The following is a 16,671-nucleotide window of genomic DNA, read 5'->3' as shown; positions in this document are numbered from 1 at the left end:
AGTCCCATGGCGAACAGCGAATGGCAACAGGGGCAGGACTGTGAAATCCAGAAGCCCCTAGTCATGGACCGGCACATGGGCGGTGGATACAGACTCAGTCGTCCTGGCTCAAGGACCGAAGCAGTTGAATTGTTCAGCAGCTATATCCACGACTGAGCAATCCTATTCAGAATCCACTCTGCTCACCCCGTATGTGGAGGGGGCTAGAAAAGGTGCCCTAAACATAGTCTGCCTCATCTCTCCCTCTGACTGGATCACCGCGTCCAGTGGGGTCACCACTTTGTGGTCGCAAAAGACAAATGAACTTTGGAACGTGGAATATACGGACATTGCTGGACAATACAAATAGTGAACGTTCTGAACGCAGGACTGCCATCATCGTGAGGGAGTTGAGACATTTTAATATTGACATAGCAGCATTCCAAGAAACTCGAAGAGCAGGAGAGGGACAATTGAAGGAAGAAAAAGGAGGTTACACCTTCTTTTGGAAAGGACTGCCTGAACAAGAATGACAAATACATGGAGTAGGTTTTGCTATTAAAAATGATCTTGTGAAGCTCTTGTCAGAAGTTCCTACTGGCATTAATGAACGACTCTCAACTCTCCGATTAAAACTCCCAAAAACCAGCAGGCAACTATTCTAAGTGCTTATGTACCAACATTAAATGCTGATGAAGACATCAAGGAAAATTTTTATACCCAGCTGGACACCATCTTATCAGAGATACCTAAGGAGGATAAAATTATCCTCGTAGGCGATTTCAATGCAAGAGTTGGGCGTGATTTAGATTTATGGCCAGAAACCATTGGGAAAGAAGGAGTTGGCAATAGCAACCTGAATGGCATTCTACTTCTGACTAAATGTGCAGAGCATAATGTTGTTATCACAAACACACTCTTTTGCCAGAAAGATAAATTTAAAACATCATGGAAGCACCCTCGGTCTAAGCACTGGCATCTCCTGGATTACGTAATTGTCCGTGCCAGAGATCGTCGTGATGTACTCCTCACCAGGGCCATGACGAGCACAGATGACTGCTGGACAGATCACCAATTAATTTGATCCACTATGGCCATTAATATTGTTCCTCAACGTAGGCTCCAAAGAAGAAAACCAAGGCATAAAACGAACATCCACGCCCTTCAAGATCCTATTAAACAAGCTTGCTTTCAAACAACTCTCAAGAAACATCTACCTACGGAACTCCCTGAAAATGTTCAGGAACACTGGATTAAACTGAAGACTTCCATTATTGCAGCATGTGAACAAACTATTGGATACCAAACTAAGAAACATCAGGACTGGTTTGATGATAGTGAGATTGAACATATCAGTGACAAGAAAAGGAAAGCCTTCCAGAAATGGCAAAAAGATATTAACTGTGCTGCTAAGAAAAAAACCTATGCCAGTGCAAAGGCTGAGGTCCAAAGAAGAACTAGAGAACTTAAGAACACCTGGTTAGGGTTAGGGTTAGGGTGGATAAAGAAAGCTCAAGAAATCCAGCTTTTTGCAGATGCTCATGATGCACGGGGCTTTTTTAATGCCACAAAGGCCATCTACGGACCAACAAATTATGGTATAAATCCCTTACGTTAAGTAGATGGTACCAGACTTCTAAAGGACAAAGAGTCTATTGCACTGCATTGGAAAGAGCATTACCGCAACCTCCTTAATCGTAACTCTATTGTGGCTGATGAGGTCTTCTCGCAAATCCCACAACAACAAATTAGAGATGAGCTTGCAGTATCTCCTAATTTGGATGAAGTCAGTAAAGCCATTAATCAAATGAAGAATAACAAAGCTAGTGGACCTGATGGGATTCCTGCTGAAGTCTTTAAAGAAGGTGGGCCTGAATTTACACAACAACTTCATAAGGTCATCGAAAAAATCTGGATGAAGGAGGAGATCCCAGAAGACTTTAGGGATGCCGTAATTATCACTCTTTTCAAGAAGGGTGATAGAACAGATTGTGGGAACTACCAAGGCATCTCTGTTCTAGCTACCGCAGGTAAAATCCTTGCAAGGATCCTTGCAAATTGCCTCCTACCTATCTCAGAAGACATCCTCCCTGAATCCCAATATGGTTTCCGCCCTTCCAGGGGGACAGTGGACATGATCTTCACTGCACGACAGCTTCAAGAAAAATGCAGGGAGCAAAACCAACCTCTGTATATGGCGTTTATTGATCTAAGGCCTTTGATACTGTAAATCGAACTGCTCTCTGGACCATCCTTCTGAAAATTGGATGCCCTGATAAATTTGTAAATATTTTGCGACTCCTCCATGATAACACGACGGTGACAATTTTGGATAACAATGGCTCTCAAAGCGATCCATTCAAAGTGGGATCAGGCGTCAAACAGGGATGCGTCATTGCTCTGACCTTATTTGCTATTTTCATTGCCATGATTCTACACCTTGTTGAGGGGAAACTTCCCACTGGTGTGGAAACTGCATATTGAAGAGATGGAAAGCTTTTTAATCTCAGTAGGCTGAAAACAAAAAGTAAGGTAATTACAGCCTGTCGTAGAACTTCAATATGCCGATGATAATGTAGTTTCCACACATTCAGAGGAAGATCTTCAAACTATCCTAAATGTCTTTGCAGAAGCATATGAAAAGCTTGTCCTCTCGCTTAACATCAAAAAACCCAAAGTGCTTCATCAGCAAGTGCGAACCAATCCCTCTGTAGCACCATCAATCCAGCTTAATGGTGCGACGCTGGAGAATGTCAATCACTTTTCTTATCTTGGCAGCCATCTCTCTTTAAAAGCTGACATCGACACTGAAATTCAGCATCGTCTGAGCTCTGCGAGTGCCGCATTCTCCCGAATTAAGCGTAGAGTGTTCGAGAATCGGGATATTCGCAGGGAGACCAAAATGCTTATTTACAAAGCCACTGTACTACCGACCTTACTGTACGCCTGTGAAACATGGACCATCTATAAACGCCACTCCCAACTTCTTGAAGTTCACCAATGCTGCCTCCGGAAAATTCTGCAAATTACTTGGGAAGATAGGCGGACTAATGTTAGCGTATTGGAAGAAGCAAAGACCACCAGTGTTGAAACAATGATCCTCCGACATCAACTTCGCTGGACCGGCCATGTTGTTCGAATGCCTGATCACCGTCTTCCAAAGCAGCTACTTTACTCCCAACTTAAGGATGGAAAACGGAACATCGGTGGACAGCAAAAGAGGTTTAAAGATGTTCTCAAAGCTATTTTTTTTTAAAAATTACAATCATCGAGAACTGGGAAGCCTTGGCCCATGAGCATCCCAATTGGAGGTCGGCCATTATCAAAGGTGCTATGGACTTTGAAGAAGCACGAGTACAGGGCGAAAGGGACAAACGAGCTAAGCGGAAGGCACGTCAAGCAAATCCTCATCGTGACCACCTTCCATCTGGAAACCTATGTCCTCACTGTGGGAGGCTGTGTGGATCCAGAATTAGCCTCCACAGTCACTTACAGACCCACCGTTAAAGACCTTACCCTGGAAGACAATCTTACTCGGCCATGAGTGATCGCCAATGATGAAAAGTTATTTTTTTTTATTTTTTTACAATAATTTTTATTCAAATTTTCATAAAACATACAAAACAAAATCATAAAACATTCAAAGACAAAAAACAAAACAAAACAAAAATAATTAAAATAAAATAAAATATTGACTTCCCATTTGTCACAGATCAAATCAGTTATAGGTCTACAATATATAACAATCCTGTCTCTTAAATCATATTATAAAATCACTTTCCTCCAGTAGTTATCTTAATTAATCATCAAATCTCATAAACATTACTTTATTCTTTCCACAAAAAGTCAGAGAGGTTTCAATTCTTTAAGAAATATATCAATTTTTCTCCAAATAAACATGTCGATTAATCCATCTCGTTAATAATTATAATAATCTTATTGTCATAACCATAGTCCAAATAAACATTTCGATTAATCCATCTCATCAAAATCTGTTAGGTTCAATAATTTCAATAGCCATTATTCCATTATCCCTATTAGTTCCATCTTCCATCTTCAATAGTCCTGTTAAGTCCAGTAATTTCAGTGTCCAATCTTCCATTATCAGTATTCCATAATAATCTTGCTGTCGTAGCCATAGTCATATAATAAGAGTCTGATGGGAATTTCCTCTATCCCAAATATTTTCTTGCCATCCATTCTGAATAAGTTGCTGAAATACTGTTGTAAAGTCATATCTCTGTTCTTCTTTTTTACAAAATACACTGGCTCATCTCTTGAGAATTTTTCCATTGTCACATGGCTGCAGTTAATTCCATAGATTTTCTCTATATCAAACTCCATCACGTCATTCCAGTCCAAAAGATTATCCAAGCCATTGATAACTTTATCTCTAATATCTTCATTAATTTCTTCAGAGATAACGTTAAATTCCAAACAGTAGATTTTATTTCTAAAATCCATAAACTCCAGATCTTTTTCCAATTCCACATTTGTTCCAATCTCCAGGGCTTGTATCTTCCCTTTATTTTTTCTTTTCTCATCTCTGATCTCATTCTCCTCTCTCACAGGATCCCCTATTTCTTTAAGCTCCTGCGTCATTTTGCTCAGTTCAATTTTCAGCTCCTTACTACCCTGTCGCAGGGTTTGTTTCGTTATCTCAATCTCATCCATTATTTTCTGAAACATAGTTACTTCCAGATTCTCAGCCACTTTCTTGATTGCCATTTTTAAAACCACGAAAACAAAGCAAAACAAAAATAAAGAAGAACCACTTCTTATTTCAGCAACAATTGGGTTAATATTCCAGGCTTGATGACATCACAGTATAAACAGAGCAGACTGCCTTATCTCTCTATGTTCAAGAATGCAAAACAAATTTAGTTCCCAGCATCAAAACAGTTAGTGGCGTCGTGAAGAAGCAGATTCGTCAAAATAAAATAGACCAAAAAGAGAATAGTCCCAGACAATATAATATTCCTCGGAATAGAAATCAGGAATAGAAATCCCTCTTCTGTTTATATCTTTAGAATGCACTTCCAGGACAGCTTTTTGCGACAGAAACAGAGATAAGCTGTTAATTTTGTGAATAACAGAGAAGAGTTATAGCTCACCCAGAAGTTGTCCAAAGCCGATCAGTCTGACAAATCTCCTTTTGCTGCAACAATTTAAACCAAGTAAAAAAAATAATAGAAAGAAGGGTGCTTGCCTGTTAGTCCGTTCTCTCTTTAAAGAAAAGATAAACGTATCGCTTAAACAGATAGAGCTTGTTCGGAAGTCCGTCCGGCATTGTTGGCTGGACCTTATCTCATAAATTAATGAAATCCAGTCCTCCCAACAAAAACAGGCTTTTGAGGTTGATCTCTACGTTTCTCCCTGCCCGGGAGAAAATTCATCAGTCAAAAAAAATGTTCTGACTGATTTATATCTGAATAAGCTTCTTTTGAGGCGGGAGCCCGTCCCAAAAGCAGGCACAAGCGAAGTCACCCTTCCCGGAAGTCTCCAATGATGAAAAGTTATTAATTGATAACTGAAAAAGTGAGGGTACCAGGAGACAGGCTCAAGTCTGAATGGTAGGAGCAAAAGTATAATAGAGGAGGGGCAATAGAAAGGGAGGCATTTCAAGAATATCTGAAATAACTGTTCTTACAATTCTGTTTTGAAACTTTTAAGCCAGGCTGTGATTTAGTGATGTAAATCACATTCTACCACCATCCTCACTTTTTGTGTATCATGAGAGCATTTTTATCCAGTGCTCTAAGTGTGATTTTAGAATTCTCTGTATAGCAACTAGATTTTAAAATCTGGCTTAAGTCTGTAGTTGTGAAATATACGCGTTTGTGTAAATTGAACCAGATTTTAGTCATCATTCTATTTCCCTTATGTTGGGGCCCTGCCCAAGGTCCCTTCCTCATTGCTACACATTCCTTGGGGACTAGTTTCATGATTTCCAATTTACATAATTTTTATTGTTCCTAGGTAGGTATACTTTTTTTTGTTCCATAAAATAACCAAACACCAGGGACTGCAATATCAAAAATATAAATGTTGAACATTAATCTTGCATCCCTCCTCCCTTGCCAGAAAGAACACTACTCCAACAGCCAGTTGCCCTGGGGCTGCAGTACTGAAGGGAAGCACACTCTGATCTCATTCATTGGCCAGAAAACTAATGGTGTATAGGTAGATGTGTATTTAAAGCCAGGGAGGCTTGCCTTCTAGATCAGATACCTTTAAGAACTGGAGTATTGTCTTGGTTTCTTCTTCTCTTCTTACCTGTTTGTCATGTCTATTAGATTGTAAACCTGTGGGCAGAAACTGTCTTGTCTAATCTCTGAACAGTACTTAGTAATTTTAGGTGCTTTGTAAGTAAAATTGTTGTTGATGATGAACAATAGTAATTAATAAAAGCAATTAAATCCCATAATGTGTGCATAAGATTGCAGCTTTACTTGAAAGTCATTCCATTGAATGTAACTTACAGGTAAGTATGCTTAGAAGGGAGATATAATCACATTTACATATTTTAATGCTGCTGAGGTTCACGTTTTCAAATACTTTTGATTTTTTATTTATTTGCTGAAGTGGAGCAAGAAGTGGAGCAACTGAAGTGGAGTTAGAAGAGATTTTAGATTACATAGGCATAGGTGGGTAAAGGGACACAGAACAATAAAAGGGATCAAGGCAGAGGGTCCTAAAGTCAAACTATCTGATGAGACATCTTCTAGTTTTCAAACCATCACTAGTCATGGTATTCTGCATTCATAACGACTAGAATCTTGATTTAATAAAATTTTCAGGGTTACCAGTTCTGAGGCAGTTCACTATACAGTCCTGCACATATAACAACAAATAATCTGCAGTAGCAATTTGTTCTTAAAGTGATCCGATGAGACAGCCTCTTTATTGTACTTTACTGAAAGGATATTGAGGCCAACAGTGTCTTGCCCAAGGCCACCCAGTATATTCATGACCAAGCAAGTATTTCAATACCAGTCTCCAATGTCCATATAAAACACTCCAGCCACTGAGCTGCATTGATTCCACTTATGGCCATCATGCCTTGCACACAGATTACTATATCATCATATTTAAATGAGCTGAGTCATATACATTGATATAAGATAACATAAGTTAGTTAACTATAAACCATAACAATCTGGTGAAACTAGATTTATACCTATATGCCCCAAACAAGGTGTATATAATTTATTTTTGCATATTCACATAACAAGCTTTTGCATTGGTACTGATAAACTTTGCTCTGAGTTTGGCAATTTATACAGCAAAGTAGTGCTACTTTGAGGATTAGTTGATTTGCTCTTTCAATTTATAAGAAACTTGTTGTTTATTGATCTAGACAATACTTTAGCTAAAATAACTTGTTTCTAATTATCCTATATAAATGATAGAAGAAAAGGTAATGAACCAAATCTGCTACTACTCCATCTCCATATAAACAGCCTCTTATCAAAATCTTTAGGGTCATGTTTGTTTTTAAGGGCCATGTTATGTACTGTAAATTACACACTGTAAGTGTAACAGGAGAGTCCACTGTTGCTTTTAGAGGACTGTGTTCAAATTATGGTTAGCTGATACAGGAAAATGAAGTAGTGGAGTTGTGCCTGAATGTAGGCCCTGAGAGTCATCACAGGTATTTTAGAAAGGCAGCATCTGTGGTTCTGACTGATATGTAAAACAGGTTTTATTCAGAGTCATTTCTTGTATCGCTGGGGAAATGTTTGACAAACTTCCACAATAACCCATGAGGCTGTTTAACTGCATTTGCATCCTGAATCAAATAAGGAACTAGGAGCTGTAAAATAGAAACTAGGAACCACCTTCTGTCTTGCCCTTGGGTGTTTTTATCCTAAATGAGACTTTAAAATTCTTTGCCAAAAAGGGCGGGGGAGAGGAGAGAAGTGAAGAATATTGGAACATTTTCCACCGGGAAATAAAATAAGGGAGAGAGGAAACAAGAATGGGAATCTACCCATTTGGAATTCATTGGAAATTCACCACAATTGCTTTAATGTCATCATCCTAGCTGTTAAATGCATGCATAACTGCTATTATACATATGCATTATTGAACCAAATTTAACAGTATATTTTTTGTCAGGGAGGGTGCAATGCAGCAAGGGGAGATGTAGTCTGGGAAATTCATGACATGGGCAATAACATTGTATCACCAGTGGGTGGATTTCTAAAAGTACTGGATTTTTGATGTGCGTGTCTGGTGTCAGAACTACATGTAAATACCTACGTGCTAATACTTGTTTGTTCAAAAAGTCATTTTGTTCTTAAAAGCTTATAGTACTGCAAAGAGGGATTGTCTTTCTTTGGGTTAAAATTAATCCATTCAGCTGTATCATTTTACAAAGGAACAGGCTAGTCCACTTTTGTTTACATTCCCAGGGTCTATTAACATGGAAATCTGAGAGAAATAAAGTATTCTGCCCTTGCTTGATACTGATACTTCCATTCCTCATATGCCAAGATCATAAATAAATAAATTAAAGCTTATCCACAAAATCTTGTAAAGTGCAATTCAGCTCCCTGCTCGCCTTTGCACAATCCTCCCCAAGCCTTTTTGGTGCTATAGGATGGATGCAGCTGGGGTTGCCTTGTTTGGCAAACTTGTCAATTTCATTTACCTCTCAAAAGGTAGGAGGTGAAATTGACTTGGCTGGGTTTCTCCCCACCCCTGCCCATTCTATTCAGGAAGATGTGCACTGCTACCCTGATGAATGCACAGATTTCTAAACGTATTAAAAGATAACAAAATAAAAAAAGTTCTAAATGGTGAAGCTATTGCATATTGAGGATACATATTTTGAGATTTATAGCCCAGGCTTGGATATGTATATAAATTGTGCTGAATCCCATGGGGACTTAGTAATTAAGTTTGGGACAGCAGCCCTCACATCCTTTCACCAGATCTGTTCGTTCTTGCTGCATCTCTTCTGTTAGAATATTGTATTCAGCCTTTTTCAATGTTAATATGGCTGAAAATTGCTGGGGAACAAAGATATTTATTATTTATTATTTCAATTTATTATTTCAATTTATATACCGCCCTTAGCAGAATAGCTCTCAGGGCGGTGAACAAACAAGGTAAAATACAATATATCATGGTAAAAAATCACAAAAACATGTACAAACAAACAACAGAAAGCACAACAAAAACAAATACAACACAAATTTTCCCCACCCCAAGTTCTACACATACAAAGCCAATGCATTATTAGATCTGAGTCCTGGATTGAGCCTCTCAAACTGACTTGAAACACGTTAGAATGTTTGTTCATTTTGACCAACATTATCTACTCTAGCAGTGGTTCTCCACATCCCAAAAGAAGGCTTTCCCATGAGTTGCTACTTCATCCTTTAAACAGGAAGTGACAAGGACTGAACTTGGGGCCCTCTTAGAAATGTGAAGGCCCAGAAAAAGCCAGAAAAATTTGGCAGGAAAAACATTTTTTGCCAAATTTTCCAGTTTTTTTCTGATCTTCACATCTTTAGGCCTTCTGCCTGCGAAACATGTGAGCTACCACAAAGCTACATGACAGCATGATTGTTTGTGGGGAATGGACATAATCAAGGTGGTTCAATGCTTTTGGGATCAATTCAGTCTGCACAACTAGGAACATTCCGTATTCAGTAATTTCTCAGACTTCAGTTCTATGTATATGCAATTCAAAGTAAGCCTGATTATACTCAGTGGAACTTATTTCCAATAAATCACTCATAGGGCTGCATGGTTCCCATCTGCAAAATGGTAAACACAATTGTGTACCCCACAAGTTGTTGTGAGGGGAACCAAGATATTGTAAGTAACTATGTTATTTGCTATGTAAATGAAGTAGAATTCATTTTTTGTTTTTATAGAACATTTCATCCATAATACCATATGGATCATTTGTGCCAAAGGTAGTTAAGGCTCTTTAGCTAACATAAGATGTAGTTTGGCCCTTAGCTACTTAGCTATGTTGCATGAGCTGCAGCCAACTTTTTGTTGCCAGCTAGCCCACTCCCCCTGTGTTTTGCAGCATGTGACACTGAAGGTGAATCTACAGCCAGGGCCTAATGATGTAGCTACATTGTTTTCTTTACCAGTCTCATCCTTGTTGTAAGACTCTCATAACAACACAACCTCCTACTACAACTTGCAAAGTCCTCCCTACAGACAAACGCCAAAGTGTGTTTTCCCTCACCTTGAATTAACACTCTTAATAAACATAATAGTTTATAAAATTGCGTTGGAAATTGGCCAGAAAGATTCAAAAGTATTACTGTTCAAACAAATGCACTTGTGGAATAATCTACTGAGAGGAATCAAGCTGCTTTGAAGTAAATTAATTGAGACTGCCACCTCACAGCCTTCAATTATAAAGAAATTATGGGTTCATACATACCTACAAGCAGGTATTAGTGTGTATTTCTGCTGTTGGGTAAGTTTGGCTCCCTGGTCCTTTATAAGTAATGTTAATAATGTATTATTGTCATCATTTATTACCTGCCCTTCACCCTGAGGTCCCAGGGCAGGTTACAACAAGTTTAAAATGTGTCATTAAAAACTATTAAAAACAACCTAAAATCACAAAATAGAGTGGGTCCTAAAATTATATGTCTCAGGTGTCAAAGGCCAGGGTAAAGAGGCGCATCTTCAGTATTTGTCTAAAACTATACAGTGAAGTTGCCAGACACACCTCAGTGGGGAGGGAGTTCTTCAACTTAGGGGTTGCCACAGAGAATGCATTCTCCTAGGCCACCACCCCCTGAGCTTCTGAGGGCAGTGGTTGCCTGGTTGCCAGGCCCGGCCTCCAAGAGGTCTTCTGTATCTTTAAAAGCTGTGCAGGGGAAAGGAAAATTCCACCTTGTGGTTTTTCCCATTATCGTGTTGCAAGGACACCTGCACTTAGCTGACTTTCTCTTCTCCTAAAGATACAGGATCAGTCTCAGGCCCTGAACCTGGCAACCCTAGTAGGGAAGGAGGTGGTGTTTCAGATATCTGGGACCTAAGTCGTTTGGCTTTAACAATGAGCACCTTGAATTGGGCCCAGAAACAAACTGCCAACCAATGAAGCTATTTTAAAACAGAGGTTATATGAGATTTTAAGGGAACTCCAGCCAGTAATCTGGCTGCTGCATTTTGAACCAGCTAAAGTTTCTGATTTGTCTTCAGGGGCAGCCCCACATACCACGCATTACAGTAATCCAATCTGGAAGTTACAAGAGCATGGAATACTGTGGCCAAGTCATCTCTGTCCGAAAGCAAACGGCACTCCTAGCCACTGAGGCCACTTGAGCTTCCAGTGACAATGTTGGATCCAGGAGTACCTCAAAGCTGTGGACCTGCTTCTTCCAGGGGAGTGGAACGGCATCCAAAACAGACATGAGAACTCTGAACACATTACACCTCTGTTTCTTTTCAGAATGTAGCCTTAATTTATTGGCCCACATCCAGCCATCACCACCTCCAAGCACTGGCCCAGCATAGAACAGAGAAACAGAGTTGGGTGTTATCTGCGTATTGATGACACCTCATTCTAAACCTCCTGATGACAGCTCCCAGAGGCTTTATATAGATGTTAAATAACATAAGAAACAAGATGGAACCCTGCAGAGCACCACAGAACACCTCCCATGGTACTGAACATAACTACGTTTTTGGAAATGGCCCTGAAGGTATGAGCAGAACCACTGAAGCACAATGCCCCCAACCCCCACCTCCCTGAGAAGCTCCAAAGGATACTGTGGTCAATTGTATCAAAAGACACTGAGAGATCAAAGAGAATGAGCATGGTTGCACTCCCCTTATCTCTTTTCTGACATAGGTCATTAACCAGGATGAACAAGGCAGTTTTAGTGCCAGGGCCGGGTCTGAAGCCATACTGGAATGGATCCAAGTAATCAGTTTCCTCCAAGCATGCTTAAAGCTGGACACCCACCACTTCCTTGAGCGTTTTGCCCAGAAATAGGATATTTGCCACTGCGTGATAGTTACTTAACACTACTGGGTCCAGGGAGGTCCTCTTAAGAAGGGCATGCACCACCACCACCTCCTTCAAGGCAGATGGTTCCTCCTCCTCCTGCAGTGAAGCATTAATCATTCCCTGGACCCAAATGGAATACAGCCTCAGTGGAGCCTAATCCTGATGTTAAACTATCTCCCAAAAGCAACAACCTCCTGGAGGGAGCTGCTTCTGCAAGGGCATGGAGGGGGGGGAGGCTGATGTTAAGCTCTGTACCTCTCCCCACTCTCTCTGTCTCAGCTAGCTGCCTCCCTCCCACTCACCTCATGCTGCTGCTGCTGCTGCTGCTGCTGCATGTGCTTCCCTCCGAATGCAGCACTGGTTTGTTTTTTGCTGCTACTTAATGCTTCAGGGAGAGCCAGTGTGGTGTAGTGGTTAAGGTGCTGGCCTGGGAGACCAGGGTTCGAATCCCCACACAGCCATGAAGCTCACTGGGTGACCTTGGGCCAGTCACTGCCTCTCAGCCTCACGAAAACTCTATTCATAGGGTCGCCCAGAGCTTGGAAGAGTTACTTTATTGAACTACAACTCCCATCAGCCCAATCCAGTGGCCATGCTGGCTGGGGCTGATGGGAGTTGTAGTTTAAAAAAGTAACTTTTCCAAGCTCTGGGGTCGCCATAAGTCGGAATCGACTTGAAGGCAGTACATTTACATTTTTTTAATGCTTCAGGGAGACTGCCTGCCTTTCCCTCACTCCCATGCCTTGCAGGTTTATCCAATTAAAGATTTGTTCATTGTTTTTTTTAAAAAAACCCAAATGGAACCATTCAATTTTTAAAAATTAAAAATATTGAAAAACAGATGTAGTAGTGTGGGAGGATGTCTTATGATTGTCCCAATGGCCAGCCAATCAGCACTGTGCACAGCCCCTTCACCTATAAAAGAAGAACAACTTTTCCCCAGGACAATGTATGAGCAAAGCTTGCACATCTAATCAAAATGAGATAAGCACTCCTCAGTGTTCCTCAGCAGGCTCCTCAGACAAATTGTACCCATTCGAGGATATATATAAATACACTAAAAAGAAACAATAATTGGAAGAGTTGTCTATAAGTTCTGACTGATGTGGCTTTGAAAATCAGACCACAATAGATGCATTTGCCCAATCTAGTGCCCTCCAGATGTTCTTGAACTACAACTCCCAGCAGCCCTAACCAACATGGCCAATGGACAGAGATGATGGGAGTTATAGTCCAACAACATCTGGAGGGCACCAGGTTGGAGAGATCTGCACACTCATACCCACAAATCCCAAATACAATATTAGACTATTGAGACAGGTGCCGGAATTTGCAGGACATTGTTCTTTGTTAAAAGTGCATTCAGTGAAATCCAGTGAACTGCAAACTGAAAGACCTCTTCACCTGGGAAAAAATGGTTTAAATGCCTGACTGGAGATCAATGCTTGCAAGTAAAGGATGTATATATTGTTCATTGTGCATCATGTTAAATAGGACTGCATAACATTAGGCCAGTGGACCACTTGCAGACTCCACCCTACTAAAAGGCCTCATGTTTGCGGCCCCATTTCTACCTCTGTAGAAATATTTTCTGGTCATCATTACTTTCTCTGGTGCTTCTCCTCTACTAGGATTCAGAGACATACAGCGGATGTGGCAGTCTTTTCTTCAGCCTGTTGCAACCATCCAGCTATGCTGAACAACCTGCTTGTAATCAAGATTCCCTCAAGATCAATTCACATGTTACTTTTTTCTGTGCACATTTAAACATTCTTAAGTATAGTGTTGCTGTTTTTAAAAAGTATGGCATTGGATTTCATTTAATGCTGTTGCAATAAAGAACTGCTTCCTCCATATGATGAATAGCCTTCTCTCCTGCTATAATTGTGGTGCTATCCTTTTTGGTTGTGATGTGCAATATATTATTTATGCATGCTCATTTCAGTCTCCTACATGTATCATATGTAGTTCAGCCCCTACACAAGTCATTGTATTTTGCTCTCCCTCTTGCCGTTTTAACTATAGTCTCACCAACTGATTTTTGTCTCAACAACTAATGGAGAGACTCCCTTTTCCTAGGCTAGGAAAGGGAGTCTCTTTGTTATTGAGACAAAAGAATAATATAATCGTTTATATTTGTAAGCCTTATGGATATCATGAGTAACTTCAATTGAGTATAGTGGCTGTGATACTGACTTGTAGTCTGTGTCCAAATACTATTAAGTGAATTTTTGTAAAAGGAAACCTTTTGAGAGCTAATGAATAACAGCAAAAGTTGATTTTTCTCTTTAGAAAGCGCATTTACAAACACCAGGCTGTGCCCAGAATGTTTGCTTTGTTTCTGGCATTTGATTTCATTTTCTGAATCCTTTGTTATCAGTATTTCGGAAACTATTTTCCTGTTTGGTTTGGCAAGCAGATGTAGGCTTTGACAAGGCATGTTGTAATTATTCAGGTGAAGTGAGGCCTCATTCAATGGGACTTGCTCATTCTGTTATTTGTATGCTTATCTTTCTTCAAAGGAGCTCAAGATGGTGTATGTGGTTACAACAACACTGTGAGGCAGATGAGGCCAAGAGCTAGTGACTAGCCCAGATGGGCACCCATTGCAAGCTTCATGACTGTATGGGGATTTCATACTTGGTCTCCCTTATCCTGCGGCAACTCCAGACTGGTGTTTTATTGCAGGTATGTTCTGCAACATGTTCTTGGCACAATAATAGTGCATTAGCGGTAGATTTATTCCGCTTTAGTTTGTTCTGCGATGCTGCCCCAGATGCTGTTTAAAGGGGCTATAGCACAACAAGAATGGGACAAAAATAAACCAGAATATTTGTGGTTTAAGAAGTTATGGGATTTCAGCAGGAAGTAATGGGATATGTAGCAGTGTGACCACCCCAAAACGTTTGCAGGAACAAACAGTATTGAAAGTGGGATTGCATGCGACTGCCCTGATAGCATCATGAGCAGAAATGATCTTGAACGTGTGGTAAAAAGGGCCCCAACTCTGGTAACTATATGGGAATTGATTAATTAATTAGTATGGCAATTGACACTCCACAAAAATGCTCCACAAAGCCTACTGTTAATACACACATACATATAAATAAGGATGAAAGATCTATCCCTGATTTAAAGGCTATTCTAATCTGTTTTGTAAGAATCAGATAGTACTATGACTGTTGTCCTTGAAGAGGGACTCAACTGAGTAGGTAAAAAAGGAGTTATCCTATTGATGAAGACACTGCCTCATTGCATTCCATAGACTGAAAAGTATATGTGTAGCTGTGGCTGTGTGTATTATTTATTTATTATTTATTATATTTATATCTTGCCCTTCCTCTCTGTAGGAGCCCAGGGCGGCAAACAAAAGCACTACAAATACTCTAAAGTATCGTAAAAATAGACTTTAATATATATTACAACAAAGCATCCTTAAAAACATATTAAAACAAAACATTTTAAAACATCTTTTTTAAAAAAAAAAGCTTTTAAAACATCTTAAAAAGCAGTTCCAACACAGACTGGGATAAGGTCTCTACTTAAAAGCCTTATTGAAAGAGGAAGGTCTTCAATAGGCATCAAAAAGATAACAGAGATGGCACCTGTCTAATATTTAAGGGGAAGGAATTCCAAAGGGTAGGTGCTGCCACACTAAAGGTCCACTTCCTATGTTGTGCAGAATGGATCTCCTGATAAGATGGTATCTGCAGGAGGCCCTCATCTGCAGACCGCAGTGATCGACTGCGTATATAAGGGATAAGAAAATCTTTCAGTTATCCTGGTCCCAAGCTATATAGGGTTTGGTACACCAAAACCAGAACCTTGAACTTACTCCGGTAGCTAAGTGGTAGCCAATGCAATTATTTTAGCAGTGGGATGACATGTTGGCAATACCCTGCTTCAGTGAGCAGTCTCACCACTGCATTTTGCACCAGCTTCAGCTTTCAGACCATCCTCAAGGGCAGCCCCACATAAAGTGCATTACAGTAATCCACCCTGGAGGTTACCAGTGCATAGACAACAGCGGTCAGGCTATCCCAGAGCTTGGAAGATTACTTTTTAAAAGTAATAAATTACAGTTACAATTACTTGGCCCAAAAAAGTAGTAATTACCATTACAATTACAATAGCTCTGAAAGTAACTGATTACTTTACTTTTTCTCAAAAGTAATCACTACAATTACATTTCAGTTACTTTTTTTGAAAAACTCCTACAAGGTGCTGGCCTTGGCTGCTGCACATCTAAGAAGCCTAAAACAATATTAAAAATAAACACACACACACAGGGGGTAGTAGAATAAAAAAATTTATCCATAAGATTAACATAATGGCATAACAGAATCTCACATCCCCCCAAGCAATGAAGATACCCCAACTCTTGAAATCAAATTTTACACTTGAAATGCTTTTATAATATGTTTCTGTTATGTCTCAAAAGAACAAGATGCTCAAAGAGCATGTCAGACAAGGAATGTCTTTTTACAGTCATTACGTTGCCACCAGTACTGAACAGGCGTTCTACTGCGGCGCTTGAAGGCATGCCTGTGTTGTGCTGCAAAAAACACCGCAGCACACGTGGAAAGCCATGGAGTGATGACACTTCCCTGCTGGGAGACCTCAGGTACCTCACCAGTTCCTCCTCAGCAGTGTCCACTGCTGACTTCTTGCCCTGGGGCAGAAAGTTAAAGAAG

The sequence above is a fragment of the Rhineura floridana genome, chromosome 9 (assembly GCF_030035675.1).
Source record: "Rhineura floridana isolate rRhiFlo1 chromosome 9, rRhiFlo1.hap2, whole genome shotgun sequence".
Taxonomy (NCBI): Eukaryota; Metazoa; Chordata; class Lepidosauria; order Squamata; family Rhineuridae; genus Rhineura; species Rhineura floridana.
The sequence above is the reverse complement of the archived record's forward strand: the minus strand, read 5'-3'. Positions refer to the sequence as shown.